Here is a 6,925-nt window from a genome sequence, read left to right as displayed (position 1 = left end):
TGCTGAAAACATGGAGAAGGGAAGCTAACTGCTCAACTATTTTGACATATTATTTCTGAACACTTTTCTTTTGCATACATAATTTCCCCACAATATTTGTTGTTAGAGTTAAGGATCGGCAATAGGTTCTTTAGTATAAGCCCTTTTATTTTGACAGAGACCCCATTAGGACTGCGTTATTTATTATTTGATGGTCGTAGCTCGCTCCTATGTTTAGATTCTGGTTTAGGGGTTGGACCAACCCTTTGAAGTTCAATATACACCCTTGAACTGTGTTCACTTGTGTCTGTATTCACTGTTTGATACCACGCCTTCCTTCGAACACATACATAACTGCTGATACCTCTTTAAGCACATCAATGACATGTGGGCTGACGTACATATTATCTGAGTCCTCTTTGAGCATTTGTGGGGCTGCAGGAAACCAGTTGGACCTCACACACCATTGTCTGTTTGGGAGCAGGGGCGTGACGGGCTCCTGACGTACACCCTTTGGCAGAATGGCCACACAGATAGGCACAGTCATGTGGTTGGGAGACCACATACATTTATTAGTCCAGGATAGTTGAGAGCACATTCAATCAACCGTCAAAGCTGCACCCGGAGGACACTAGGCCACATCGGCTGCAGTCCTGACAGTGGGGTTGGCAGCAGAACGACACTGGTGCCATGGTCTATGGCTCCTGCCATCAATGCACTCCCCCAGGCGGGAGTGATTTCAATTAGTGCTGTGGCAGCCGGGGTCGTGCTACTCTTTCACTTCTCCAGTACATCCTCTTCACCTTCCTTCATGCTTATGCTATTTACTATGCATTTTCCCTAGCAGCGTGTCAGGCCAGCCTCGATTACAGCAAAACTGGATGAATCAATGGATATTGGCACCTTGGAAATGTCCGGTTCAGAAGGGATGGAATTGCAGAACCTTGCCATAGCACTCAGTCCTTATGGCATACCATCATCCATGTTGACGTCCAAGATCTGGGCCCTCATTTTAACCTGGGCTTTGGCTATACTCAGAGCTTCTTCAAAGGGTCCTGCCATTATGAGTTTAGCAAACTTCTTTTATCTTGCGCCATTACAGCGTCGCCCTATGTTAACAAAATATGTAGAGGGTCCAATTCGGAAAGGGTTCAAGGCCTGAAAGCAACATATAACCGTTCGAAAGAGTTGAGATGGGAGGGGGCATTCTTGGCTTGCGGGATTGGACATCATTTGCAATTTCTGGTATATGTGCGGGAGTCGTTCCACAACAGACTCCATTGCACAGTTCAATCCAAAACACACAGGCTCAGCATGGGAGACAGTAATGACAAAATGCTTCTCTAGTCTGAGCAGAAAAGAAAGATAGATGCGCCCACTTTTATCAACAATTGCTCCTGAAAGAAAATTAGGCTTTGGTTCCTCGTACTCCTCTTCAAATAGCCTTTGCCTGGCAAAGTAGAGATACCTTTGAGTTAGCAGTGTCGAAAACAGTCTCTCCAAGTAGTGTATCCACTCCTCCATCTAACGTCCTCTGACTTTTCCACAGAGGGGGATACAGAGAGTCTTATTCGTGGGAACCCTGGTGCCTGCACTATACCTCTTAATAGTGTCTGCTGTTAGATCAAGAACTGCTTTCTGAGGCACGTCTGCCGAGACTTTAATCATTTGGTACGCCGCTGTTGCGACCTGGGAACCCCAGAGGGTCTTCCCCAGTTCTGGTCTGGTGCGCACACCTCAGACACCTTGTTTCCCACCTGGCATGGGCAGCCGTGCAACTTCTTTTCCCTTCCCCATTTTTTCCTCACATGCTCCTATCCCAGCTCCAGGCACCGATTTCAGAGCGCAGGAAAGCACACACAGCAGGCATTTTTGAAAGTTTTCTTTTAAGCTCTGATCATGGAGCAAGCCAAAATTCTTCTATTGACGCTCCGGCCACGGAGTGCAGACAGCGCCGGAGGCCCAGGATCACACAAGGAGGAGCACTCTCCCTTTAACCTCTTCAGATCCACCACGAAGCACAGTTAAAAACCACTTCACCGCCTAGTGGCCCGGGCAGACACCGGAGGGAGCGATCACTGCTGTGGGCCGGAGTCCCTGCCTGTCAGCAGGGTGCCCCCCACAGCCTGATGAGTGGGTACTGATAAGTGCCACACAAAGAGCCGCTTTGGCGGCTACAATGGTTCCACACAGCAGGGTCATGAAACCCCTCGTCCGTCGCCATTGCTATGGGACTGGCTCGTGGGCACACGAGCCAGCTGGACAGGCTTGCGGGCACCCAGCACATAGTTACTGTGCCGTGATCACACAGCGGGAGACAATTGCTGGGGGCACCCACGCATTCCAATAGTGTAGGATAACCAGATTTTAAAAGTTAAAAAAAGGGACAGGGGAACTAATATAAAGGTAGGACTAATTCTTGAAAGTGGCTGTCAAGGCACTACCCTTCAGTAGCGGTTGGAGGAGAAGGAGGAATGAACATATAGTATAATTAATTCATCATAAGCTACCACTATCTTAATTTGTAAAAGGCAGCATTTCTTTGTGTGAGATTGTGCATACCTGCCTGCCAGCTATGAAGACCTACTACCAAAAACCGGGACAACTGCATTTTCCAATGGAAACATAATCTTGAGAAAGGGGGACAGAGCACCCAATTCCAGGACAGTCCCAGCAAAACCAGGACATTTGGTCACCCACACTGATCTGGCATCACCCAGATGAGTGGGGGCTGCAGAACCGTGATCAGTGTCAACCTGCAGGCAGGGTTGCAGTACTGTGATCACACGGCGTCAGCCTGCAGGTGCAATAAATTAGATACGAAACACAAATGCCATTCATGGGGTCTGCGTGCCGGCTGAGGCTCCTTTTATTGGGAGCCAGTCATGACATGACATACATTCCTAAAGGGGACAACACCACATTAATGTAAGCCAACCTCACCTTCTACTGGTTTGGAGCAGGCAACAGGGAAGAGAAAGATTAATGATGTTTTGGTAGAGCTGTAAAACCCCATGTTTTGTTGATGGCTTTCTGCCCTTATTTTCTATAAACCAGCATTTGGGAATGTATCATAGTAAAGTTAGAAGGAGGCTTGTTGCTTCCCTCCTCCCTCCTACACCCTGCTAACGAAAAAGCAGATATTAGCCTGACGCATTAAGAGCACTTCTGGTGCTTTTTACCATCATTGCTAATACCTAATTCGAATTGAGCTAGGCCACCCGACTAAAGTTAGGTGAGTCTTTTCATCCAACAGCTTATTTCCATTATACCAACTGTTTTTTTTAGGTGCAACTCAATGATTGTTATGTCCCTTTTTGGCAGTGTTGCTCCTTCGTTTTTCTGGCCTCAATTATTGTGGCTTCAACCATTGTGGCTGTCTGCCTCTCTGTGCTGAAATATATGACTACTTGCTGCAAGGTCAGTTGCGGACCGTCACCCCATTGGTTCTGCTGTTATGACACATTCTGGTCTACTGCCATGGTGTACTAGTAACTTCACCATATTTGCTTTAGGTGCTACCTTTACTTCACCATAGGGCACAGACCTTTGGTCTCACTAACCCTCTCGCACTGGGAAACGAGTAGCACAGTCTTGAATTAATGTGAGGCAGTGTTTCTCTTAAAGTATCTAAACACTTGAGTGTAAGTTGGTGGTTTGCAGATGCATTGATAGGAAGCCTTGTTCTTCTCTCTTTTTTAGTGCTCTTGATTCCATGTTGTTTCTATAGGCTAGTGCACTAATCATTGTTGTCACATTCCTTTTTAGTATATATATGTTTTTCTTGATGAAGACGTTGATCAAGTCATATTTATACGTCAAAACTGGTCGAAAAAAAATTGGGGATGTGATCACTGGACTACATCTACTTGATCCACTCCACTAATTGAACATATGTGTCATAATTGTAGTGGTTTTGTACATTTAATGTACTTTATGAAATAAGACTGTTAGTTGTGACCATTAGAAGGTCTTATTACACATTGACTGTATTTTGGTATAGTTTTAGAAGTTAGTTGATGGATGAATGGCACTGAATGTGGACGAATTAGTGAATGATTCACTGTCTGTTCGCTAAATTGGTATGTTTTTAATGGTATTTTTTCCTGCAATGTAAACAAAAGTTGAAGTGTTGACTAATAAATGATTAACACATTTTTTTTACAAATGGTGTATCAAGCTAAATACATTTTTGATACTTTATTATAAATCAATGTCCTCTGGGCAATTTTTCTGTATAAATCTGTTATTTAAACTATGCCTTTTTCCCTCGTTTTAGGAAAGTTGAATGTAGCCTTTTTACAGTGCACTGCCCCCCCGCCGTCTTCCGTCCTCACTGCTCCTTCATTCCCCTGTGGTCTGTTGCCTGTTTGTTGCCTCCTGTGATCCTCCTTCTGTGTAAACCCTCCCCCTCTGATGCTTCCTGTGGTGCTTCCTGTGGGGCTAGGCTGTGGGTTGTGCTTCTTCCTCCCTCACTCTTTCTTGATTCCTCCTTGCACCCTCTATGGGGCTCTCAATCTCTCCAATCTTCTCAAACTGCTACTCTACCTCCTATCCTATACCTCTCACTACTGAGTCTGGATGGAAAAAGTTCAAGAGGTATATTCTGGTCTCCAACCCAGGCCTCACCCTCGCCAATACCTACATCACTGCTTCCTCCAGACAGACTCTCACCGACATCCTCTTTGTCGTTCCCTCTCCAGACCTATGGACCCCTCATACAGTCTCTGTTCTCTCACCTCTCTCATCCTTTCCCATTAATGCTGGCACCTAAAAGGAGGTCCTCTTGGCCTCCTTCCATTCCTCCAAAACCACCATCAATGTCTATCTAAATGGTATCGTCCTTATCCAGGGCTCTCTGCCCAATCTCCTCCTTTTCGATAGGCGTTTCCCACGACTTATCAACAATCCCCCTTCTCCTGCCTCTAACAGGTATTTGGCTCCTCTGCCTCCTCCTTCCTCCGCCGCCTCTCTGGCACCTATCTCTCCTCCCCACTTGCCCCTGTGTCACCTCTAACTACTGCCACTGCCCACTCTCTAGCCCCTCAACTGCCTCTGCTGGTTGACTGCAATCCTGTACCCCACCCTGGAAGTCTTTCAAATGTGGCAACCTGCTCCATGTCGCTACTCTAAACTCTTCCTCTGCTGTCAAACACTTCGCTGACATCTGGCACCTCCTCGAAGACCTTGACCTGGAAGTCCTCACTCTCACTGAGACATGGTTCACGGCCAGCTCTGTCACGAGTTTTGACACTCTCCTCCCTGAGGGCTACAAGATCCTCTCTGAGCCCAGAACCAACCGGTCTGGAGGTGGAGTGGCTCTGATCTTTCCGGAGTAGGTCCCTGCTTCTGTCATTTTTATACAGGCCTACTCCTCATTTGAATGCCTGGTCTGCAGTCTATCTCTACTGGGCCTCTCTTTGGCTGTGGCCACTATCTACAGGCCACCTGGCCAGGTCACCCTCTTCCTCTCAGAATGGGCTGACCTTTCCTCCTCTCTACTTGCCTCTACCTCTCAACTTCTTCTCCTCAAAGACCTCACATCCACCTGGATTTCTTTAATCCATCCTCTGGGTTCTTCTGCAACCTTTGCGACTCTCTCTCCCTTTTCATCCTACCCTCTGATCCAACACATTCTGCCAGACACACCTTGGATGCTCTCATCTCCTCAGGCATCCCTCTCTCTAACCCTTTCACCACTCCTCTCTCTCTTCAACTGACCACTTTCTGCTATCCTCTCACCTGAAACTTCTGGTCAGGCAGACAAGACCTACCCCAGCACTGCCACCTACCTTCTCGGTCATTCGGCCCATGAAGCGAGTGTCAGTGGAAACCTTTGCCTCTACTTTCTCTACCCCTCTTACTTCTGCGGCTGACTCACACTCCGACACAGCACTCTCTAACCTGCTTCTTTCTATCTCCAATGCTCTGGACATCCTTGCCCCTGTCATAAAAATCCGCCTGAAGCCTACCTCCAAATTCAATTTAAGTGCAGGGTGACTGAGAGGAAGTGGAGGGCTTCGGGTGCATAATCAGACAAATTGGCCTGCCGCCTGTTCCAAAGGCAATACAGACTCTCTTTCCTCTCCAAGAAGAGGGTCCAAATCCAAGCCTGTTCCTCTGCAGCATCTAACAACACAGCCAAACTCTTTAATATCTGCAAGGAGCTGGCCAATCCTACTGCAGTCTCCACTTTGCCGGTTTCCTCCCAGGTCTTCTGCATGGCACTGGCCTCTCATTTCACCACAAAACCTCAGTATATCCTGTCCTCACTTTCCTCTTCCTTGACCTCTGTCGGCCCCCTCTGACCACCTCTCCCTCTCCTCTTCCTTTTTCCTCCTTCTCTTTGACAACACCTGACGATGTTTCTCGACAAGTCTGATTTATGAAAGTGTCGTCCAAACAGGTGCTTGCCTGCTCTTCCATAACTATCAAGGACCATATGTCTACCCTTGCTCCAGCCTTGGCCGATTTCTGCAATCACTCTTAAGCCACTGGATCTTTCCCTTCTTTCCTCAAGCACTCCCTTTTTCACCATCTCCTTAAGAAGCCTTCTGCCGATCCGATCCTACCTGTCCCCCGATTTCTACCACTCCTTTCCTGGGCAAACTCATGGAAAAGCTGGCCATCGCCAGCTTACTCTCCACACTGAATCTGTTAGTTGTCTCCATGACCAGCAGTCTGGCTTCAGAGCAGCCACATGCATGTAAACTGCTCTCCTAAACACCTCTGAAGATCTGCTCTCTAATCTTGGGACCTGCTCTCTCTCTGTCCTCAAGCTCCTTGGCCTTTCGTCTGCTTTTGACACGGTCAATCACGCCACCATGATCAATCAATTAGATGAGAAACTGGGCATCACCGATCAGGCCCTGGCATGGCTGACCTCCTTCCTCCTGGACCGACCCTCCCGCATCCATCTTGGGTCCTTTCTCTCCACCACCTATCT

At 47.5% G+C, this 6,925-nt stretch overlaps 1 pseudogene; it reads right to left on the bottom strand.

The window, feature by feature from the left end:
* Nucleotides 1-942: 942 nt before the first annotated feature.
* Nucleotides 943-5,915, bottom strand: LOC138505137 (methionine synthase pseudogene; annotated as a pseudogene).
* Between the last annotated feature and the right edge of the window lie 1,010 nt (nucleotides 5,916-6,925).

This window comes from Ambystoma mexicanum, chromosome 11, assembly GCF_040938575.1.
Source record: "Ambystoma mexicanum isolate Mex_15411 chromosome 11, UKY_AmexF1_1, whole genome shotgun sequence".
Taxonomy (NCBI): domain Eukaryota; kingdom Metazoa; phylum Chordata; class Amphibia; order Caudata; family Ambystomatidae; genus Ambystoma; species Ambystoma mexicanum.
This window is presented reverse-complemented; position numbering and strand designations above follow the sequence as displayed.